General features: G+C 39.7%; 1 protein-coding gene across 1 annotated transcript in view; it reads right to left on the bottom strand.

The window, feature by feature from the left end:
• RASAL2 (RAS protein activator like 2) overlaps positions 1-3,240 on the bottom strand; it is a 188,110-nt gene extending 184,870 nt beyond the window's left edge. Inside the window, exon 1 of the mRNA XM_037734999.1 lies at positions 3,118-3,240. The gene's annotated coding sequence lies outside the window, so the exon portion shown is untranslated. The remainder of the gene's footprint in view (positions 1-3,117) is intronic.
• Positions 3,241-24,351: the final 21,111 nt, after the last annotated feature.

The following is a 24,351-nucleotide window of genomic DNA, read 5'->3' as shown; positions in this document are numbered from 1 at the left end:
CATTGCACTCCAGCCTAAGCAACAAGAGCAAGACTCTGTCTCAAAAAGAACAAATGACTACAATGTGAGATTCAGAGTTTGGACATTTTAGGGAAAACAAGAGAGAACAGACAGCAGCCCTGAAAGAGGAAGACACCTATCCTAGATATCCTAGACATTATGGTAGGAGAGCTGTAGGAGAAAAACAGCCATCCACTGACAAAACTTCAGGGAAGATAGTATCCTCAGAGAAGATCTTGGTTCTTGTAAGATTAAGAAATTAAGGGACCCCTACAGAGAAGAGGTAGAAGAAACAGCTGGTTTTGCTGATGATGAACTTGGAATTGCAGTGGACATAGTGAAAGGGTTACAAGAGGTCCTGGGGAAGGACAAGTGGAAGACGGTGTCGGAAAAGAGAATACACAGAGCCATAGGGAGAGTACATGCAGCATAGGGAATGAGGGTTCCCCAGGTGTTTAGGGTTACTTGAGATGACTGGCATAAAAAAGGATAAAGAACAAAAGGTAGTGTTTTAGAAAATTATTTATCATGGACAGTTATTTTAAGAGACAAAAGGTGGCCCAAGTGCAGGTTACTCAATTGATTATAACTGAGGAACTGTACCTTGGTTCTGGAAAAGGCATGCTTCTTAACTTTCTGCTATCTATACTTAAAGCTATTTCATCTGCTACAGTAGTAAGCTGAATAAAATGTAGGTAAGGGCAAAAAGATGACAAATGATCTGTTTATATTACTCCTTTTTGTTTTGTTTTGTTTTGAGACAGAGTCTTGCTCTGTCACGAGGCTGGAGTGCAGTGGTGCAATCTGGGCTCACTGCAACCTCCGCCTCCTGGATTCAAGCGATTCCCCTGTCTCAGCCTGCGAGTAGCTGAAACTGCAGGCTTGCACACCACGCCCAGCTAATTTTTTGTATTTTAGTAGAGACAGGGTTTCACCATGTTGGCCAGGACGGTCTTGATCTCCTGACCTAGTGATCCGCCCGTCTCGGCCTCCCAAAGTGATTATAGGCATGAGCCACCATGCCTGACCTATATTACTCCTGATTAATAGCTCTGAGAAAAGACTGCTGACAGTACGTTGGTTAAAATAAATATTTTGAATAGTTTGAATAAATAGAAATGTTCTATATTAATGTTCACTTTACCAATTTTTATTATGTATCTACTTAATATGAACATAGCAACATATACAACTTGTTCTAGAAAAGTCTGACCTTTATTCAGTTATTTTAATAAAATTAAATTTAAGAATATTAAAATACTGGAAAAGGGTTATGGGTAGGGAGATAACAAATATAAAAGATATTTTCAATGGCTAGAGAAAAAGAATAAGCAAGTTCTTCATAGAGGCATATTAACAAGGCTCTTGAAAGTAAGCAATGCCTATTAAAATACAAGAAACTGACATTGTTTTATTGGTATTATCCTTACCATATTAAAAAATGCTGATGGATAAGAGAAGGGACAGGGAAGGAAGAAGGAGCAAGAGAAGAGAAAGGGGAGGTAGGGGTCCACAGATGAGGATTAAGAAATGTGCTTCCTGTTCTTTGCTTCTTTTGAACTCACCTCTGGAAGGTGACTTACTGAAGAAATATTCTACCTACATCTTTCTAGTTATTTACATAGTTTTGGCAATTAATCTTTCTCCTTCATTGAATGAGATCTTCTCCTTCCCTCTCATTATTCCTCTTCTTTGTCAAGATTATATTTACTTGGCCGGGCGCAGTGGCTCATGCCTGTAATCCTAGCACTTTGGGAGGCCAAGGCAGGCAGATCATGAGGTCAGGAGTTTGAGAACAGCCTGATCAATGGTGAAACCTCGTCTCTACTAAAAATACAAAAATTAGCTGGGCATGATGCCATGTGCCTGTAATCCTAGCTACTCAGGTGGCTGAGGCAGGAGAATAGCTTGAACCTGGAAGGCGGAAGTTGCAGTGAGCCAAGATCGTGCCATTGCACTCCAGCCTGGGCGACAGAGTGAGATTCCATATCAAAAAAAAAAAAAAAAAAAAAAAAAAAAAAAAAAAAAAAAAAAAAAAAAAAAAAAAAAGATTATATTCACTTTTTTCTTATATGATAGAAATTGGGAACTGTGATGCTTTTATGGGGTAGTTTTATCATACCAAATGAGAATATCAATTATCTGATTAATCACCAATAAGCAAATAAATGAGCTAGACGTGGAAGGATTTATAAACTGTAACAGTTCGAGGAATAAAATAGTAAGAACATGTGGTAAGTTTAAGAGTTTTTTAATTTAGAAAAATAGAAAGTACATCTAGAACTGGATGTCTGTCCTGGTTACATTCTGTCTACCTTGCCAGATATTTTCTAATCTTTGTCCTTCCTGGCCTTGTTATATGTTTTAGGAAGCTGACCTCTACAGGATACACCAAAAAGTAATGTTTTTCTGCCCTTCGAGTTAGAGTTGGCCAACAGGTGACGCTGCCAAGAAATCAGAAGGGCAGAAGAAAAAATGTGGGGTGTTTATTCTGTCTTACTTCCTCCCTGCTGGCCATTTTTGTTTGGGAGAGGCTGTGTTCTTTTGTGCATAACCACAGCAACTGTCAAGCAGCTCTCTCATGCAACTACAGTTCTCTAGGTTCTAGAAACATTGCTTTCTTCTCTTGCTCTGGAAGCCTAGGGTGATAACTGCTTTCTGCAATTGCTAACTTGTGGGTGCTTCCTCACTCTGATAGGTCCATTATGCTGCCCACACATCTGCAAATAGTCCCTTCATTAAACCTCTTTCAATTAATCCAATTAATGGCATTTGTTTTTGCTATGAAATAGAATGATATAATTTCCTATGGCCCCTTCTAGACCATTTTCAGGGCCAGGCCTATACAATCCAAACCCTTCCCATTCTAGACTCCTCAGTTTAACTCAACATCTCTTTCACTGTATCTTAGTGAAAATCCAGCCCTATCTTGTGGAAACCCACTCGTTCATGAAAATAACATATCTTTACAACATTAGCAGCCTTTTAGACTTATATATATCATTCATCAAGCCTTTATTTTTACAATATAACTTATCAAATGGAAACAAAAACTAGGTAATCTCAGGAATTTACTCAGAAGAGGAAAGTAACTTTCCTGAATAATATCCATCTCACCTCCTTCTCCTTGTTGAGCAATACCAACTGGCTGTCTGTGAGGATGCAATACTTCCGCTCCCATGTTGTTGTCTCTGTGTAGGGTGACTGACCACAAGACAGACGATGGGTGGGTGGCCCTTTCACATCTGCATGACAAAAGGGAAAAACAAAAGCGACAAATCATTGTCTTGCTTAGTAAACCGGTACTTCAAATGTAAAATTCTTCCAAATCAAATAAAGAGGTGAGCCTAAACATGAATCTCAGTGGTAAATTTAAAACTTCCTCTTAAGAAAATAAAAACTGTTATAAACAGAATAAGGAAAAAATAGTCCTAGAATCTTCAGAGAAGAGAGCTGAAACATTCTGGGAAGAATTGTTAGTGCAAAGTTTGCACAGTAATTACCACTGTACATACACTATAATAATGGGAGGTTGCTTCAGAGCTTAACTAGTATCATTCAAAATACAGAGTCGGAGTGACTCAGACAGCTTCCCTAGTCTTTAGGAGAAAGGTGATGTTACATGTACACTTTGAGAACACTGTTAACCCAGAACACTGAGAGTAAAGTTTTTGACAGACTAGGCCTTCCAAATGGCTTTACACTCATAAGAATTGAAAATGTTTAAACAACAGCACATTACCACTAGAGGCCAGCAAGATCTTAAAAACATAGAAAACGATTTTCTTAAGGAAAGATCTAAATATATTATCATGATGCTAATTAAAGGTGGAGGTACCCAATATTAAAGCAAAATGTCTCAGCAATTCCCAACTATCTCATTTCCTTATAAAATACCAAGTGGATACTAACATCTTTGTCATTTAAAATTTTTTTTTTAATATAAAATGTTTACTCATTTCGGCTGTTGGAACTGGGTGCATATTTTAATGTGTAAGTACACATTAGATCCATTAAATAAGGCTTTTATGACAGTTTGATATATTAAAAGTTCTTCAGGCATGAAGAACTAATTCTTCTTGGGAATATATTATAGAGACTACTTAAAATGCATTATTACTACTTATTATGCTAGAGGAAAATCTCAAATTGGAAAGATTAGAAATTCAACATCCATGAGGGCAGGGGAGCTGTAAAGCATAAAAAAGCACATTATCTCTCTTATATATTTTTCATTATCATTGTTTTCTGCAAAATTTTTGTCTTTTGTCACAGGATGATAGATATATTAGCGGCATTGGCTTGACTTCAAGGAAAGCCAAATCATTTCCTAGGTGTCTTATACTATAAATAACCAAATATGCATAATTATAGCTGGAGTCTGTTGAAAGTTAGCAACAGGTTGGGTGTGGTGGCTCATGCCTGCAGTCCTAGTACTCTGGGAGGCCAAGACAGGTGGATCACTTGAGGTCAGGAGTTCAAGACCAGCCTGGCCAACGTGGTGAAACCCCGTCTCTATTAAAATACAAAACTTAGCCAGGCATGATAGCGGCTGTCTGTAATCCCAGCTACTTGAGAGGCTGAGATGGGAGAATCGCCTGAACCCGAGAGATGGTGGTTGCAGTGAGCTGAGATCACATCACTGCACTTCAGCCTCAGCAGCTCAGTGAGACTCAAAAAAAAAAAAAGAAAGTAAGTTAACAACAAATCTGTTGCTGTATGTGTCTCTCTTACATCCCTTCATGTATTCAATATTATCGTCATTGTTTCTTCTGGCTTAACTTCCTGTCCTATCTGAGGCTATCGAAACTAACTGCTCTACATGTTGGGGAGTTTATCAACTCTTCCCAAAAATAATTCAAGGTTCAAGAACCAACAGTGGTATTAGGGCTCGGTTAGACATGTTATTAATTCTTACAAGTTCACTGTTTTGTCTTTTCTCCCCTTATTTTCTGTTTCTATCTCCTCCACACTGTGCACAGCATTACATGCTACATCTGCAGCATCTCCATTCCACACCAACCTTTACTCCCCCACCCTCAACCCTCCCCTTGCAGTCTAAGCATCTTAAATTATTTTATGTTAGAACTGCATCTTCGGTTCTTCCAAAGTTTTCTTTTGACTTCAATCTCAAAATTATCACAAAAAAGCTTTAATGAAACTCTGAATCCTTTTGTACACATACAGGATATTCTTGCCCATACTTAAAAGCCATGTCAAAACTGATTCTTTTCACATGATTTGGACAAAAATATGGGTTACATTTTTACCACATGTAGTCCTATTTTTAGAGTCAAATACCAAAATGACTTCAACAGAAAGGGATGCACCTACTGAGGGACTGTGTTAAGGAAAAAAATTTATCTTCCTGGGTCCACAAGGGGTGTGGTTTTGCCTCCATCTGGGAATCAGAGGGGTTTCAAACGTCAAATTCTTTGTCTGACTTTCCCATGCACAGGCTAAGTAGAGAAATCCAAGTGAGTTTCTTTGTTCAAAATACCAGCTGAAAGCTCTGGGAGGAGGGGGCTCTGTTGGGGACCAAGTAGCCAATCTGGTATAGAAGTCAAAGATCAATCACTCCAATGGAAGCTTGAAATAACTCCTCTCATTGGACAAGGACATGAATGGGGCAGGAATAACTCCAGGGTTAAAATCCTGCTGCTCCCACGGATTCCTTCCTTGGGTCCCCTCCCAGGGCAGCATGGGAGCTCTTGCTCGCTCTCTTTCTGTCTCTCTGTCTAATAAATTGCTCTCTGCTAAACTCTTTGGGTCCATGGTATTTATTCGAATGGTAAGCTCACCGCACCTCCAGGGCCCTTTTCTCCATTCTTGGAGTAAGAGATGCCAAGGACCTCGGAATTGGAATGGGGAGAGGGCTGAGTACATAGCCCTACCCCGGTTACATCTTTGGTGAGCCAGCCAGCAGGTCCTTCGGACTTCAAAGTGGTGTCATTGGACCCCTTTTGCTTGCTAATCTGTCCTATTTGCTTCTTTTAAATTTGTTAAGGAGGTAAAGACCTGCCGCAGTGGCAGAGGCAAGGTTGGGCAGATGTTGCCTGCAGAAAGGGGGAGGTGCAGCAGCGGCTGGGCCAGGTGGCAGGAGCAGCTGTGCCAGGACCACTAGAACAGCTGGCCCAGGCAGTGGGAATGGCTGCTGCCTGTGCAAGCCACGCCCAGCCCCTCAGACCCCAACCTCCTGGGGCCAGATTTCCGTAAGGCAAACTTCTTCCTGGCTCTTTCCTCTAAGATATTTCCTACATGTGATGCTCTTGGGGTGGCAGTCCAGTGCCCTCGGGCTTATGCCTATGAGGTCCTCCTGCTCCAGTTCCCTTAGCCTGCAGTGCTAGGTTATGTCCTAACAGAGCCAGAGTCTATCAGTGGGTATGTGAGGCTATGAGACGTTTTTGTTTTTTGTCACCTGCAATTTCCCAATCCAATTAAGTGATGCCAGAATCTAATAATGTACATTTTGCCTTGCCTAGGATTGGCTCTCTGTACAGCAGAACTTCTCCATCTAGAATACCATAGTCAGACCTGGTCCAAGGCTCAAATAGTTAATTATAGGCCCCACAACCCTAGGGCATATTCCTATGATGGAAGGTAGGGTGAGGGAGGAGGCCCAGGTCCCAAGGGCATTGGTCTGGCCTTGGCCATGCAGTCATCCATTACCTTCAAGACTGTTGTGCTTAGAGGCCCCTATCAAAAAGTTTATCCTCCTAGGACAGCTTATAGTCAGGCCTATGTTAATTGAACTCTTGCTAGGGAATACTGGCACCCATTGTCCAAGCCTCACTGGCCTAGTTCCTCAAGGATGCTCCGGTACAGGGCCACTAATCCTGGCAGTCCCCATGTCCTTATGGTGGCCAATAAGGACATTTAGACAGTGAGGGTATGCCCACAACATCAGTGAGCATGATTAAACCCAGCACATGGGGGGCCCAGAAGATAATCACGCATCTAGGGCACAAGGAAACTACAAGGTGCTATAACTGGGGGATTCCCCAGGGCTAGCCGTTGCAAGGAATAACCAGGGATGCAGGCATCCCTGTGTTTGATTTCAGATGGGTGCTACCCTTCCCAAGGTAAAATCACCCTTAAAGTGTATCATGGAAACTGGGACCAATTTAACCCAAGATCTTTAAAGAAGAAGCTGGCCCTAAGGCCAGACAGAATCTAGAATCATTACTAAATCTAGCAACATTGCTGTTCTATAATAGAGACCAGGAAGAACAGGCTAAAAGGAACAGGAGGGACCAGAGAAAAGCCGCAGCCCTAGTCATGGCCTTCAGGCAAGCAGACCCCAAGGACTCAGAAGAGAGAAAGACTTGGGTTAGCCACCAGTCTGGCAGAGCTTTGCTACCACTGTGGCCTACCAGGACACTTTAAGAGAAATTGTCCTCAGAGGAACGGACCACCTCCTCGTCCTTGCCCACTGTGCAAAGGGGATCACTGCAAGGCACACCAGGGGAAGAGGGTTCCCAGGGCCAGAGGTAGCTAACCAGATGACCCAACAGCAAGACTGAGGGTGCCCAGAGCAAGCGCCAGCACAAGCCATCACCCTCACCAAGCCCCAGGAAAAGCTAACCATAGAGGGCCAGGAGGTCCATCTCCTCCTGGACATTGGCACAGCCTTCTCAGTTTTGCTTTCCTGTCTTGGATGGTTGTCCTCCAAGTCTGTAACTGTCCAAGGAGTCCTAGGACAAGCAGTCTCCTGATATTTCTCCCAGCCCCTAAGCTGTAACTTGGGAGATACACTCTTTTCCCATACCTTCCCCATCATGCCAGAAAGTCCCACTCCCTTACTAGGGATGGGACCTGTTAGCCAGAGCAGGAACCATTAGCTATATGAACATTGTCAGGGAGGAAATCCCTCTCTGCTGCCCATTATTTAAAGAAGGAATTAATCCCGAGGTTTGGGCAATGGAGGAACAATTTGGGTAAGCAGAAGTCAAAAAGGGGCTACAGGATACTGTAAGGAACTTAAAAGCTCAGGATTTAGTAAAGTCCTATAACAGTGCTTGTAATGCTCCAATTTTAGGAGTACAAAAACCTAATGGACAATGGAGGCTAGTGCAAGATCTCAGGCTACCGCTTACTCAAACATCAGGCCTTAATGCTTGAAGGGCCTGTACTTCAGCTGTGTACACGTGCAGCCCTCAATCCAGCTACTTTTCTTCCTGAGGAAGGGGAAAACAAAGAACATGACTGTCAGCAGGTTATAGCCCAGAACTATGCAGCTCGAGAGGATCTCTTAGAAACTCCTCTAGCCAATTCTGACCTCAACCTATACACTGATGGAAGTTCATTCATGGAAAATGGAGTTTGAAAGGCAGGATATGCAGTAGTCAGTGATCAAACAGTGCTTGAAAGTAATTTCCTTCCTCCTGGAACTAGTGCCCAGCTGGCAGAACTAATACCCCTCACTCGAGCTCTAAAATTAGGAAAAGGGAAGAGAATAAACATATACACAGAGTCCAAATATGCTTACCTGGCTCTGCATGCCCATGCTGCCATATGGAAGGAAAGAGAATTCCTAACCTCGGCAGGAACTCCCATTAAACATCATAAGGAAATTTTAGACTTATTACAACCTGTCCGAAAACCCAAAGAGGTAGGAGTCTTACACTGCCGAGGTCACCAGAAAGGAGATGAGAAGGAAGCGGAGGGCAATCACCGAGCTGACCTAGAGGCAAAACGGGCAGCTAGACAAGAATTTATAGAAGGAACTTTAGTATGAGAAAACCCTCTCCAGGGAACTAGACCTCAATACTCATCAGAGGAGGTAGAGTGGGCAATCTCCTAGGGACATAATCTTCCTTCAGGATGGCTAGGTATTGAGGAGGGAAGAGGACTCCTACCTGCTGCCAGCCGGTGGAAAGTACTTAAAACTCTAGATCAAACCTGCCATATGGGTATAGAGAAAACATATCAAATGGCCAAATCTATATTTACAGAAAAAGGTCTCTTCAAGGCTGTCCAACAAATAGTCAAAGGATGTGAAATATGCCTAAAAAATAATCCTTTGGCATATTGCAAAGCTCCTCCTGGGGAACAGCAAACCAGTCATTACCCAGGTGAGGACTGGCAAATGGACTTTACCCATATGCCTAAGTCTCAGGGATATCAACATCTGCTAGCATGTGTAGATACCTACACAAAGTGGGTTGAGACTTCCCCCTGTAGAAGAGAAAAAGCCCAAGAAGTAATGAAAGTCCTAATTAATGAAATAACCCCTAGATTTGGACTCCCTCGCTATCTTCAAAGCGATAACAGCCCTGTCTTCAAAGCTGCAGTGACCCAAGGAATTTCCAAAGCGTTAGGAATACTGTATCATCTCCACTGTGCTTGGAGGCCGCAGTCCTCACGGAAAGCAGAAAAGAATGAAATTCTTAAGAGACACATAAAAAAATGGCACAGGAAATCCACCTCCTGTGGCCTTCTCTACTACCAATAGCACTCTTAAGGGCTCAAAACTCTCCTCAGAAAATAGGACTCAGCTCCTATGAGATGGTTTATGGACGGCCCTTTCTTACTAATGATCTTGTATTAGATAAGGAAACAGCAGATCTAATAAAAGATTAATCCTCCTTGGCTAAGTACCAACAGGCTCTTAGGACCTTACCCGAAGGACAACCTATGGAAAAAGGGAAAGTTTGGTGCTTGTTAAGTCTCTCCCCTCAGACTCTCCCTCTTTAGGCCCATCTTGGGAAGGACCATTTTTGGTTATTCTGTCTACCCCAATGGCAGTTAAGGTGGTAGGAACTGACTCGTGGGTTCATCACACTCAGCTGAAGCCTTGGACGCCTCCTGAAGAAAATCATAGGCCCTCCACTCCACAGTCTGAAGTTCCAGGAGACAGCCCTTCACACACCTGTGAGCCGTTAGAGGATCTATGTTTGCTCTTCTGAGGAGATCCTCAGGAAAGAAAGTACTCATGAGTCTAACTTACATCCTGGTATTAACAGGACTATCACTCCTAGCTTTACTATTTGTGATCAGACTCTATGCGGTTGCCCCTAAGGATTAGCCTAATAGCTCTCCTCCTCTCCTTCCTAGTGCCCCCCTCAATAATGATTTACACTGACTCTCAGGTGCAGAGTCCTCTCTTGCCAAGGCCATGCCATACTCAAACTCCAATTATTCCTTTCACTGGGTGGGGAGGGAGGAATAATAGGAGAACTTGGTACTGGCATTGGAACAGTTACTACCTCTACTCAGTGTTACTATAAGCTATCTCAGGAGTTAAATGATAACACAGAAAAGGTTGCTAATTCTCTCTGCAAAGACAGCTCACTCTGCAAAAATAGCTTAACTCTTTAGTTGCTGTAGCTCTTCAAAATAAAGGGCCCTGAATCTGCTAACAGCAGAGAGAGAAGAAACTTATCTCTCTTCAGGAAAATAAAGCTGCTACTTTATAAACCAATCAGGTATTGTCTTAAAGAACTCAAAGACCGAGTCAAATACAGGGACCTTCAAGAAACAGGATCATGGAGCTTAACAACTGGGTGTCCTGGCTTTACCCTCTCCTAGGCCCATTTATAACCATTCTATTATTGCTGGCCTTCAGGCCTCTCATCAATAACCCTTTAGTCAAATTTGTTTCTTTTTGAATTAAAGCCATAAGGCCATAAATGGTCCTGCAAATGGAACCCCAGATATCCTTGGCTCATGAGTTCTATCATGGACCTCTGGATAAACCTGCACCCTTGGAAGTCTCCCCTCTGGAGGAAACCTCAACTGCAGGGCCCCTTCTATGCTCCAATTCAGCAGGAAGTAGTTAAAGGGTGATCAACGCCTGTGTCCCAACAGCAGCTGGACTTTCCTGTTCAGAGGGGGGACGAGGTAACTGTGTTAAGGAAAAAAACTTATCTCCCCGGGTCCATGAGGGGTGTGATTTTGCCTCCATCTGGGAACCAGAGGGGTTTCAAATGTAAAGTTCTTTCTCTGACTTTCCCGTGCATGGGCTAGGTAGAGAAATCCAGGTGGGTTTCTTTGTTCAAAAAGCCAGCTAAAAGCTCTGGGAGGAGGGGGCTCTGTTGGGGACCAAGTAGCCAATCCAGTATCAAAGTCAAAGATCAATCACTCCAGCAGAAGCTTGAAAGAACTCTCATTGGATGAGAACATGAATGGGGCAGGAATAATTCCTGGGTTTAAATCCTGCTGCTCCTTACATATAGGGATTTCTTCCTTGGATCCCCTCCAACAGCAGCATGGGCTCTCTCTTTCTCTCTCTCTGTCTCTCTGTCTCCCTCTCTCTCTCTGCCTAATAAATTGCTCTCTGCTAAACTCTTTGGGTCTACAATATTTATTTGAAAGGTAAGCTCACTGTGCCTCTCCTGGGCCCCTTTCTCCATTCTTGGGGTAGGAGAGGCCAAGGACTCAGAATCACAATGGGGAGGGAGCTGAGTATGCATCCCTGCCCCGGTTACGCTACTTTATGTGGAAACATGAATCGTTTTGTGGTCTAAACAATTAGAAACTTTGACAAAATTAGACAATTTGTGGTCATTCCAATAACTAACTTTGTAAGTTAGCCATGGGTGACTGAAACTATCCACTGTAAACTTTATTGTAAATTAATTTTGGCAAGAAGACACTAATAAACCTGTCTGTAAAAATTATAACACAGGATATTGTATTAATAGCATAACCCAGGTTTCCTGACAAACTATAAATCTGTATCAACACTGAATTTAGGAAAATCTAAATTCTATTTTCTGTGAGATCCTAATTGTCTTAAAGCCTCATTGTCTAATTTCTCCCTTTGTCTAAACTGAACCTTTTTCTAATTTCTTCATGGTATTGTGAAAATAAGATGTCTCAAAAAACATTCTGAAACCCTGAACCACCCCTTTCTAGTGCTAAAGACGAGATGAAACAGAAAGCAATGAAACAGGGAGCAATACTTCTGTATTTAAAAAAAATTCTGTCTGTTTAAACAGAGGGATTTTTTAGCCATCCTATAGATTTTATAGCTTATTTTTCTAATGCCTACTTTTTGGTCATTTTAGAAGAATGTATATCAAGGGGGAAAAAGATGAAAAAAGTGATAGTCTCCTTTTTTTTTTTTTTTTTTTTTTTCCCCTGAGATGGAGTTTCACTCTTGTTACCCAGGCTGGAGTGCAACGGCACAATCTCGGCTCACCGCAACCTCCACCTCCTGGGTTCAAGAATTCTCCTGCTTCAGCCTCCCGAGTAGCTGGGACTACAGGCGTGCGCCACCATGCCCAGCTAATTTTTGTATTTTTAGTAGAGACAGGGTTTCACCATGTTAACCAGGATGGTCTTGATCTCTTGGCCTCGTGATCCACCCGCCTTGGCCTCCCAAAGTGCTGGGATTACAGGCGTGAGCCACAGGGCCCCTCCGTCTATGTTCTTTTTAGCACTTCTCTATTACCTAAAAAGCATTTTAAGTAATAAAAGGAGATTTTAAAAAATAGCCTATATTTAACTTATATAGGTTAAATTATATCATGTCCTCATTTCCATGGCTAAATGAAGGTTTAAAAGCATATAAGCAAGGCCTGCAAACTGAGACTATATGCATTACCAAGACAAGCTCAAATTTTTGGCCTATTTCACTTGCCAATCCCATTGATCTTTATTTTTTGCTCTAGTGACTTATTTTTAATTTCTGACTTGCAATTATTTTTAGTATCTAAAACTCACTAGAGAAAAGAATAACTTAGACTCACTAAGAAGAATCTTAATAGCAAAACTGGAAACAATTTTGGATTTGCTCTGTCCATTCCTATGAGGATACTAAGGATAGTAAATGCTGGCCTCGTTACAAAAATTAAATAATTTTATTTTTTAATTTTAAAAAACAAACATTAAAAAGAATCAGAGGTAAGTCAATGGATCTCTTTGTAAATACTTTTTTAAAACTGGGTATTATTCTGTAGACCAGCAGTTCTTCGATTTCTTGATTGCAGGACTCCTTTAGACTCTAAAATTACTGAGGACTTCAAAGAGTTTTTGTTTATATGGGTTGTATCAATATTTACTGCATTAGATATTAAAACTGAGAAAATTTTAAAATATGACTTCATTTAACAATAACATTCCTATTGCATGTTAACATAGGTAATACACTTGAAATGTAATCATCTTAAAAAAATTGAAAGAGTGACTCTATATTTTTGCAAATCTCTTTAAAGTCTGGCTGAACAGAACACAGCTAGATTTTTATATCTGTTTCTACATTCAATCTATTGCTTTGTGTTTTTCTGGTTGATGTTTGCAAAGAGAATTTGGACTCACAAATACGTAGATGGAAAAGAAGAGTGTTTTAAAAATATTTTCAAATAATTATGTATATTTTTCTTTAATACTCTACCAAAACCTGACAAGCAGTTGTTTTTCAAAAGTTAGTATACAATGTGTAATCTGAAACCAAATAAATAAACCTTTCATATTGTGTTACATCAAAAACCACTGGTCCACCTTGTTCTTTGAGTGGATCTTTTACCCCATCTATGTGAGTTTATAAACATGATGCACTGATCACTTAAAAAATACTGGTTCACTCAGATTTGCAGATCTTCCAAATACTGACACTTTTCATTGTATAATATTAAAAAAAAGTCACATTTATCAATCTTCAGAAAAGTTTTGATCTCATCAGAAAAGACTTCAAGTACTCCTGGGAAGCTGCCAAGCTCAATGCTGCAGATGCAAATTTTCTAACACTCTAGTTTTTGCTTTTAGGCATAAATTTTATCATTACCAAGAAATACTCTTGGTTGTTTCCCCCAAAGTGACAGGTTTATGTCTTTCTTTTTCCAGAAAATGCCTGCCATATAACCAAGACTGAATAACCATAATTAGTCTTATAGTTCTATTATAAAAAATAGTTTTAAACTATCAGATGAGGGGGTCCTGGGAATCTAGCATTCCACAGACCACATGCTAAAAACCACTGCTTAGACAATAGAAAGTCAATGAGGGATTCTAAGAAAATCTGGCAATACTAGTTTATAACAAGATGAAGAAAGTGGTCTTAACAATAGGTGGAAGACTAATGTAATGGCTTGGTTAAGGTATGGTCAGGCTCTGAAACAGATCAATTGCAGTGAAAATGATAAAAAGATCATGTGAGCCACATTTTGAAATAGGAATCAACAGGACAGGTAACGTTCTAGTTGTTTGTGGTGGACAAATAACACAAAAGAGATGAGAGAATAAAAGAGCTGCTAATAAAAATGCAAATTGATAAAAGTTAATAAAGCAGCTTATGTAACTATAATGTATAACAGGGAAGTCCAATACAGATGGTTTTCAAAAAAGGAGAAAAGATAACGTAAAAAGGGAAGCTTATTTGAAGTATTCAATGCAATCTACTATTTTCAAATAATTTCAAAACAGTATTCAAAATACTAAGTCATTTGTCCTACCAGTAAATCTAAAGAGCAAACTCTGGGCCCCTTCAAATGCTAATATAAATTTAGTAACTACTTGCCAAGGAAACAACAACAATAACAATAGACTGCTCAAGTGTTAACCCTTTCCTGTAATGAGAGAAAGGTGCATCATAGCATGACACCTTACTTGACAAAGATGACGAACTGAATGATCTAACAGAGCTGGAAATTTCATTACAGGAACATCACACACACACACACACACACACACACACACACACACACACACGCACACCCCAGATAAGCAACTTATTTCTTCCAGACTTAGGAAAAGTGCCTCAAAAACTTCATAGCAGGAGAGTAATTAAAAGGATCTGACAGAGAGCAGAAATACGAATAAGGGAAAAGGGACAATAAAGTCTGTGGCCCAAATACGAAAAATGTGAAAGAAAAAAATTGCTGTGGGAAATTTTCTTTTTGTATCTTACAGCTCTTTAGAAGTTAATCTGAGTTGCTTTTGAATCACATTGTTTACTAGTCTCATGTTTTTTAAAATTCTGGCATGATAGGTTAAATGCAACTGGTAAAATTATGAACCTACTGAGAAAGGAGAAAGGAAGAAACTGGTAGGCAGGCAGTTAGGGTGGGTCCTTGGTTGAATTCTTTGAAACCAAAGAACAGCCCGCACGAAAAATTAGGCTGTAGGCACAGATTAGGGAACTTGCACAAGAGGGCTTACTTAAGACATGCTCACAGCCACACAGATAAAACAGGCTATACAGATGACTTGCCCAGACATGGCCACAAAGGAAAATTCCATCCCCTAACACATGTACAGTAAGGGGAACAAAGCAACAGGAAGTAACTGAAGCTAAGGGCCCACATTCACACTAGTGGGACAGGGTGGAGGTACCAAAACTTGCACCTTATATAAATGAGACACCCGGACCTCATCAGTTTCTTGTTGAACTGTAAAAATGGAACCCTCTCTGTGCCCACTCTCTTCGGCAGACAGCTTTCATTCTTTCACTTATTAAACTTTCCCTCCAACTTCACCCTTTGAGTCCATGCTCCTTAATTCTCCTGGTGATGCCTCATAATGAGAGAAAGCTACATTATGTTGCATTGGTGAGACTGTAACACTATTAATACTTACTGCCTTCCAGAGAAAGCTTTATAAAGGGAATCTCTATTAGCGAGAATCTTCTCAGTTAACACAAACTCTAATGTTTCATTCAGTCTCAGGAGCCTTTCATCTATCTTAGTACCACCCTAAAAAAAGAAATGACACCACCACAGTTTTGGGAAATCTACCTAAATACAGAAGGTCTTAATATACTAAAAGAGAAACACATTCCCAACAGATTATTGGGGTAAACTGCAGAAGTCTGAACTATTTTGGAAGGACAGATCTGTATTTTTCTGTATCTATACATATGTTTTTATTCCCACACCAGAGCTAACCTGGCTTAGAAATAGCAAATTCTTCACAACTCTGAAATTTCAATGACCAGATTTGTTTTGGTTTTGAACTCAAACTCAAAATACAAGTATTACTTTATAAAGGCTAAGAATTAAAGTGATCACTTTATTACAGAAGCAAAAACATTTGGCCAGGCATGGTGGCTTACACCTATAATCCCAGCACTTTGGGAAGCCAAGGTGAGTGGCTCACTTGAGCTCAGGAGTTTTAGGCCAGCCTGGGCAACACAGTGAGACCTCGTCGCTACAAAAAATACAAAAATTAGCCAGGTATGGTGGTGCGTGCCTGTAGTCCCAGCTACTTGGGAGGCTGAGGTAGGAGGATCACATTTTTCTTTTCATCAACATGTTTACAACAGTTTTAACAGACATTCATGTTTAATATATTAATAGGTAAATTAACAAGCTATATTTTTAAAAGGCAGTTCTTTATTTTTTAAATGAACAATAAAATCCTTGCCCCTGACATGCAGATTTAAAAATATGGCATATACATGGCTATCTTCTATAGACAATTTCTGAAATGGTAGAAGAAATAATGTTAAAGTTGCTATGTGAAGACGATTCTTAAAACGTCAATAACTGTCACAGGCTGGGCACATGCCTGCAATCCCAGTACTTTGAGAGGCTAAGGTAGGAGATTCACTTGAGCCCAGGAGGTAAAGGCTGAAGTAGGCCATGATCATACCACTGTACTCCACCTGGGCAACAGAATGAGACCTTATCTCAAAAAAAAAAAATTATTAAAAAAAATTGTAGGCTAAGTGCAGTGGCTTGTGCCTGTAATCCCAGCACTTTGGGAGGCTGAGATGGGCAGATCACCTGAGGTTGGGAGTTCAAGACCAGCCTAACCAACGTGGAGAAACCCTGTCCTACCAAAAATACAAAATTAGCCGGGCATGATGGCGCATCCCTGTAATCCCAGCTACTCAGGAGGCTGAGGCAGGAGAATCGCTTGAGCCCAGGAGGAGGAGGTTGACGTGGGCCAAGATCATGCCATTGGACTCCAGCCTGGGCAACAAGAGCGAAACTCAGTCTCAAAAAAAAAAAAAAAATTGTAATGTCGTTGAGGAATAGTCCACAATATACTGCAGATATATAATCAAATTATTTTATAAACGTAGTAGTGTTGTCTGCTTAAGACCTAGTGTAATTGCCATCAACTAAGTCACTCTCTTTTATTCTTAAAGTACAAAGGAAAGGAAAATCCAGTCAGGTCACTTAAAGTTTAATTTAACTTATTTTATACCTTCATTACTTTCCCACCTTCTATATTCTGTCGAAATGTCAGAAAATAACATTTCCAGAAAAATAAAAAACTTTTAGGCTAATAACCACCCAACACATAGTACCTGTGAACTTTGCTTTGCCCTGACACACAGTCTACATTTGGGATGGCAAATTATATCACAGTTCATACAAATCAATGGCCTCAGTAGATTTAAACATGACCACACTCGTACCTTGATGAATAATATGGATACTAAGTAATGTCATTCAATATGTTTATGGCACGTGATTGGGCCACCACAGTTCAGCATGAAGGTTCTAACTCTGCTCTATCACAGGTTAGACTAAAGGAAATTGGACCACAGTTCAGCATGAAGATTCTAACTCTGCTCTATCACAGGTCAGAGTGAGTTATCTGGTTAAAAAAAAAAAAAAAGTAATAAATTCCTTGAAGGCATGACTTATTTACGGGAGACAATTTGGTATTTGATAAAGGTAATAATCCTCTTTTTAGAAGAGCTCATTTTAGTTTGGTGCCATTACTTATTTTAAGAAGGTAAGGATGGGAAACAATTCCTATAATGGTTTTACCTTGCTTCTCCCTTCCACATCACTACTACAGTTTACACTGGCCCAATCACGTGCCATGAAATGCAAGCAAAACAGATCATATAGTTTTCTTCCACTTCTTAAATATGTATTAGAAGAAAAAAAGTCCTGCTGGGATATCAGGGTGTGCCTCTATAGTCCCAGTTACTTGGGAGCTGAGATCACTTGAGCCCAGAAGATCGAAGCTGTAGGGTACATGACTGTGCTCTCAATATCCCCTGCACTCAAGCCTGGGAAATACAAAGCTCAACCCAGTCTCTTAAAAGAAGAGATAAGTCCCTTATTTTCCACAATGAGCAAGTCTGGTTAAGCAACTATATGGCCTAGGTAACTGAATGAAGTGTTATGAATGGCGCCAACAGTAAGATGGCAAATTGCAGTCCATCACAGCCTGTTCTTCAATCTCAAATGATGAGTCATATCTATAGGTCAGACTAAACCTCTTAAACAAAAAACTATAAAATATTCAAAATAAAATAACTCACTTATATATTAATCCTCTGAAGGAAGTAAAAGCCTATTTACAATTTTTCCTTTTTTTTTTTTTTTTTTTTGAGACAAAGTCTCACTTTTGTCCCCCAGGCTGGAGTGCAATAGAGCGATCTTGGCTCACTGCAAACCTCTGCCTCCCAGGTTCAAGCAATTCTCCTGCCTCAGCCTCCCAAGTAGCTGGGATTACAGGCGCCTGCCACCACCCCTAGCTAATTTTTGTATTTTTAGTAGAAACGGGATTTCACCATGTTGGCCAGGCTGGTCTCAAAGTCCTGACCTCTGGTGATCGGCCCATCTTGGCCTCCTAAAGTGCTAGGATTCTAGGCATGAGCCATTACCCCCAGTCTATAATTTTTTCTTAAATAAATATTATGCTAATTTAAGAAAAGTGCAGCCAGGCACAGTGGCTCATGCATGTAATCCCAGCACTTTGGGAGGCTGAGGTGGGCAGAGTAAGAGGTCAGGAGTTCGAGACAAGCCTGACCAACATAGAGAAATCCCATCTCCACTAAAAACACAAAATTAGCCCGGCATGGTGGCACATGCCTGTAATCCCAGCTACTCAAGAGGCTGAGGGCGGAGAATCACTAGAACCCAGGAGGTAGAGGTTGCAGTGAGCCAAGATTGTGCTATTGCACTCCAGCCTGGGCAACAAAGAGCAAAATTCTGTCTTAAAAAAGAAAAGAAAAATAGTACAAAAATCCACCAAGTGTAGTGGCTTGTGCCTGTGGTCCTAGCTACTCAGGAGCCTGTGGCAGGAGGATTGCTTGAGCCTGGGAGGTCAAGGCTGTGGTGAGCTATGATTGTGTTACTGTATTCCAGCCTGGGTGACAGAGCATAATCCTGTCTCAAAAAGAAAAAAAAAGAGAAAAGCCTAAGAAAAAACTAGTCTGGCACTTAAAATATGACCAAAGTATTATATTACTAAGTGACCAAAACTCAAGATCATTTTCATGTCTCATGTTTCTGTTACTGAGAGAAAAATGAACTACCCTAAGACTTCATCTCAAACACCATTTAATTCACATTCCTTTTGTTATATTTAATATCTCTCCCTATGTTAATGTATTAATATATCCTCATGTTTGCCTCTTTTTGAATTGAATCTCACACTTTCCTTTAGAGGCAGCTGCTGTGGGAAAACAATTAGAGTTTTAAAAAAATATGATTATTAGTGGAGAGGGTGAAAAAGAGTGAAAAGTTTATCACTATTGAGAAATTAACGTTTGAGCCTTTACCAATTGGTGACACAACCAATGCTGTGACATCATCTCGCTACATTAGAAATAAAAGTTGTCAAGTGTATGGCAGCATTAAAAATCTTTAATAGCTCTAACTCTATTTATAGTATCAAGTGCAATAGAATCCAGAGCTACATATGCATCTTTTCTGAATTAGGACCCATTTGAATCACAAATCACTGAGCTTACAGTGAAAACCATCAAGGTGATAATACAGGCATCTCTAAAGAATTTTATTAGCCACTCACTAGGAATTAGACAACCCAAGTCAATGAGTACAATTTAGCTGACTCATATTAGAAGTGAAAAACCTTTCTTTTTATGAAAAACCACTGACCTCAAGTGAGTGGCAGAAAATAAACACCTACAATACAAGGCTACAAGGCAGTAAGAAGCAGCGTTTAGTTTTTCTCTTTAATGTGGCCAAGACACACAGAAAAACATCCCTCTTATCCAAATCTAATTCAGTCCTAAAAATGCACTGGCAAATTTTCTTGTAACAGTAAACTACATTCTATGATTTTAAACAGAAAAAGAAAACTTAGTTCAAACTCATCGAAAACTCTAATAAATTAATTTCCCCAAATATTTATTCTTAAACCCCTATATGTAATCCATCAGAAAGTTCTAAATTAAAAATGCCAATACAAAATTGTTTAATATTTGGTGAACCTGTTAGTGGGTATGTTTATACATAGTATACACATCAGACACAAGTTACATTCCCTTTGACACTACAAACCCATACTGTAAGGTAAATAAACAATAATCTGTTAAAGATATATAATGAATGCAAATAAGACTTAATAAAAATTAAACAAATTGCAAGGCTTTTGTTTCTAAAACTAATACCATTATCAAAATTTTCTTTATAAAAGTTATATGCACAGTACAAGAGGACAGATACATGGCCAAGTTTATACCTTTTGTCTCAGCCTTTATCACGTATCTTTTCTTCAAAGTAAGAGTTTTTTCTAATTTCCCAGGCTTACCTACTTTTCACAGCCTTTTCCATTATCTTAGAAGATACTAAGATTGCATAAGACCCTTAACATAATCATGAAACACAATCCTATTGGGAAAATAGCTGATACAGGACAGTAAGTCTACTTATATTCTCCAACCACATTTGTGTGCCACTTATGTTTCTGGCCACAATATACATGCAGGTTTCCTTCAGTAATATTTTAATGTGGACAGTCAAAGCAAATATTAGGAATTTTTTTTAAAGACAGAGTCTCACTTTGCTGCCCAGGCTGGAGTGCAGTGGCTTGATCTCAGCTCACGACAACCTCTGCCTCCCAGGTTAAAGCGATTCTCCTGCCTCAGCCTCCTGAGTAGTTCGGACTACAGGTGTGTGTCACCACGCTCGGCTAATTTTTGTATTTTTGGTAGAGACAGGGTTTCACCATGTTGACCAGGTTGGTCTTGAACTCCTTACCTCAAGTGATCCACCCGCCTCAGCCTCCAAAAGTGCTAGGATTATAGGCATGAGCCACCATGCCCAGACAAATATTTGAATTTTAATTGAGAATAGAAAATATAGTTCAAGTCCATCTTGAACTAAAGTGAGAATTTACATCAAGGAAGATATTCATATTACAGAGAATAAAAAGAGTGAACATAAGGAAGAAATGATTTATGAGTATCAGGTAGAAAAAGAAATAAAAATAAATGCCAACTAGAAAAGAAATGAATAGAAAGGGAAAGAGGGGTCCTTTATTTTATTATTATTATTATTATTTTGAGACGGAGTTTCACTCGTTACCCAGGCTGGAGTGCAATGGCACGCTCTCGGCTCACCGCAACGTCCGCCTCCTAGGTTCAGGCAATTCTCCTGCCTCAGCCTCCTGAGTGGCTGGGATTACAGGCATGCGCCACCATGCCCAGCTGATTTTTTGTAGTTTTAGTAGAGACGGGGTTTCACCGTGTTGACCAGGATGGTCTCGATCTCTTGACCTCGTGATCCACAAGAGGGGTCCTTTAATGCAGAGTTGAAAGATATCTTAGAGATCAATAAATCACACTTCCTTAATTCATAAATGAGGCTGAGAATTATAGTTGAAAGATATCTTAGAGATCAATAAATCACACTTCCTTAATTCATAAATGAGGCTGAGAATTATACAATTATATGCTCAAAGTGGCACACCTAACATAGCTATTTTAGAATTCAGTTGTTCTGATATATAGTGTAGGATTTTTTTCTAGCATAGCAATAAAGCTTCTCCTTTATTTTTAAAGTCAGTATTTGTTTACTGTGTGTAAAGCACTGTACTCAAGCCTGGAGACTTTAACAATAAAGAAGACTGATCTAGTGACTGGACTCAAGGAAAATCAGCTTAATGGGGTCAAATACTGTATAGTCGACATATGACTAATTTAAAATAATTCTGATAAACACTATAAAGAAGCAGTATAGGGTGCTGTGGGAACTTTTAACAAGCAATAGACTTAGGTATGGGCATTATTACAGCTGGAAGAATGGTAGGTGGTAAAGGCAAATGTAAGTATTAGCATTTCAGACAAATGAACCACAGACCGAAAGCCCTTAAGGAAGATAGTGGTCCTACTCCAACAATCTGAAAGGGAGTCCTTGTGCCTGAAGCATTTTCAGGGAGCAAGGAAGTAGTACAGAGATAGGACGCTAGTGAAAAGTTTGGGGCAAGATCATGCAGAGCCCTATAAATCCGGTTAAGGTGGTTGATTTTTATGCTATGAACAATGGGAAGCTTCTGAAGAATTTTAAACGGAGGAATGACGCCACTGGTTTGCATTTTTGTCAAAAGGTAAACAGGGGTTTCATTTACTGAGATTAGGAATTGTGAAAGAAGAACAAGTTTGAGGAATAAGCTGAGAAATTCAGTCTGGGTCACATTTAGTCAGGTAAAACCAAACCAAATGCTAGATCCATCTAAGGCCAAGATTTCTAACCCAGCCTACAGAAAAAACTGGAATTGCTCCAAGAGCTCTATAATGCCTTATTCAAATTTCATTTTAAGAAATATACGGCAGCTACTAGGTTAAAACAGTAGATTGAACATATATAATTTCGCTTCCACTTAAACTCCAGTAAATTTTTATATGGAGAGACAGAGACATGAACCCACAAATGTAGCGAGAACAGAAATAGAGGAAAAGTAAATAAAAGTTTAAAAGCTAGAAAAAATATGTACAAGTGGTAACTGACTTAGCAGGCCTGAGTAACAGAATCCTAGGTTACGCGTGAGAAAAGCTGGCTAGGCGCTATGGCTCACACTTGTAATCCCAGCACTTTGGGAGGCTGAGGCAGGTGGATCACCTGTCAGGAGTTCAAGACCAGTGTGACCAACATAGAGAAACCCTATCTCTACTAAAAATACAAAATGCAAAATTAGCCAGGCGTGGTGGTGAATGCCTGTAATCCCAGCTACTTGGGAGGCTGAGGCAGGAGAATAGCTTGAACCCAGGAGGCAGAGGGTGCAGTGAGCTGAGATGGCACCACTACACTCTAGCCTGGGCGACAAGAGCAAAACTCTATCTCAAACAAAAAACAAACAAACAAAAAAGAATGAGAAAAGCTAAGAACCAACCTGATTTAAACCAAAGAATCCCTCAAAGGTTCAGTGATAGGCCAGTGCTAGGTAGCTCTCAATGGAGAAGAGGGGTAATCTAAAATCTGTTTAAGAGGCAGAGTACCAAGATACTCTCGCCCACCTGCTATATACGTAAATGTCCCTTCCCAACCCAGGTAAAAGAATGGAGGCTTGCTCTCTTGTAAGGGTAAAATAAATGTTGGACGAACAATTGTCACAGGTGAGGAAACCCTACTCTAAACAAGACATACGTGCTTGCCCCAAAGTTCTCTTCAATTCCCATTTGAGTCTCAAAACTAGACTTTTACACTCCAGCAGACAATTTAGAAGAACACTCTGGGCATCAGACTATCCCAAGAGAAAAGAACTAAAGATACTAACAAAAGGGCTCCCCCGACAAATATCAGGTCCAAGTCACCTTATAGTAAAGGCTTTAAAATGAGCAAGGTCCATCTTCACATTTAGATCCTCCAGTAAACTTTCTCTTCTCGCATTCTTAATCTGAAGCAGACCAACAAGAATTCCAAGAAACCAAAATAAAGCTTCTGGCAGAAGAATATAGAGATTTAAAAAAAAAAAAAAAAAAAAAAAAAAAAAAAAAAGAAAAAAAAAAAAAAAAATTAAAAAAAAAAAAAAAAAGGACACAGAAAAAGGCAAGTTGAAAGAGATACAAACAATACAGGAAAAAAACAAAATATTATTATCCTCAAAGAGATAGATACAGAAAAAAATGGTATCCAGGAAACAAAAATTAGATACTTTTTAATAAAAAGCAACACTTATAGAGCTAAAAAGATATTTTGTATATTAAAAATATAATAGCAGAAATGAAATAATTCAATAATAAAATTAAAAGATAAAATTCAGAAAATAGATCAAAAAGACAAAAAGATGGAAAAGAAAAAGGTAAACTGAGAAACCAATCTAGGAGGGTCAAACTAAAAATAATAGACAAGAAAAAAAATTAGGAAATTATTTGTGAAATTTCTCAGTACTAAATGACGTGAGTTTCCAAATTGAAACCCACTGGGTGTCCTGCAAAACTGATGAAAACAAATGCTCACCAAAACATATCAGTAAGAAAAAACCAGTTATGTACAAAACATCAGGAATAAGAATAGACCTGGACTTCTCAAAAGCAACGTAGGAATCTGGAAGACAATGGAGAAATGAGTTCAACATTCTGACAGAAAATTATTTCTAATCTGGATTGTTATTCACTTAGCCAAACTAACATCCAAGTGTGAGAATAAAGGTATTTTAGATCATCAAGGCCTCAAAAATTTTGCCTATCACTAACTGCTAATCAGGAAAAATAGCCTACCAGAGTGTTACAGGAAAGGGAAAGGGTCCTAGTCC

The sequence above is a fragment of the Cebus imitator genome, unplaced genomic scaffold (genome assembly GCF_001604975.1).
Source record: "Cebus imitator isolate Cc_AM_T3 unplaced genomic scaffold, Cebus_imitator-1.0 Scaffold702, whole genome shotgun sequence".
Lineage (NCBI taxonomy): Eukaryota > Metazoa > Chordata > Mammalia > Primates > Cebidae > Cebus > Cebus imitator.
Note: the sequence above shows the minus strand (reverse complement) of the source record. Positions and strands in the feature narration are given on the sequence as shown.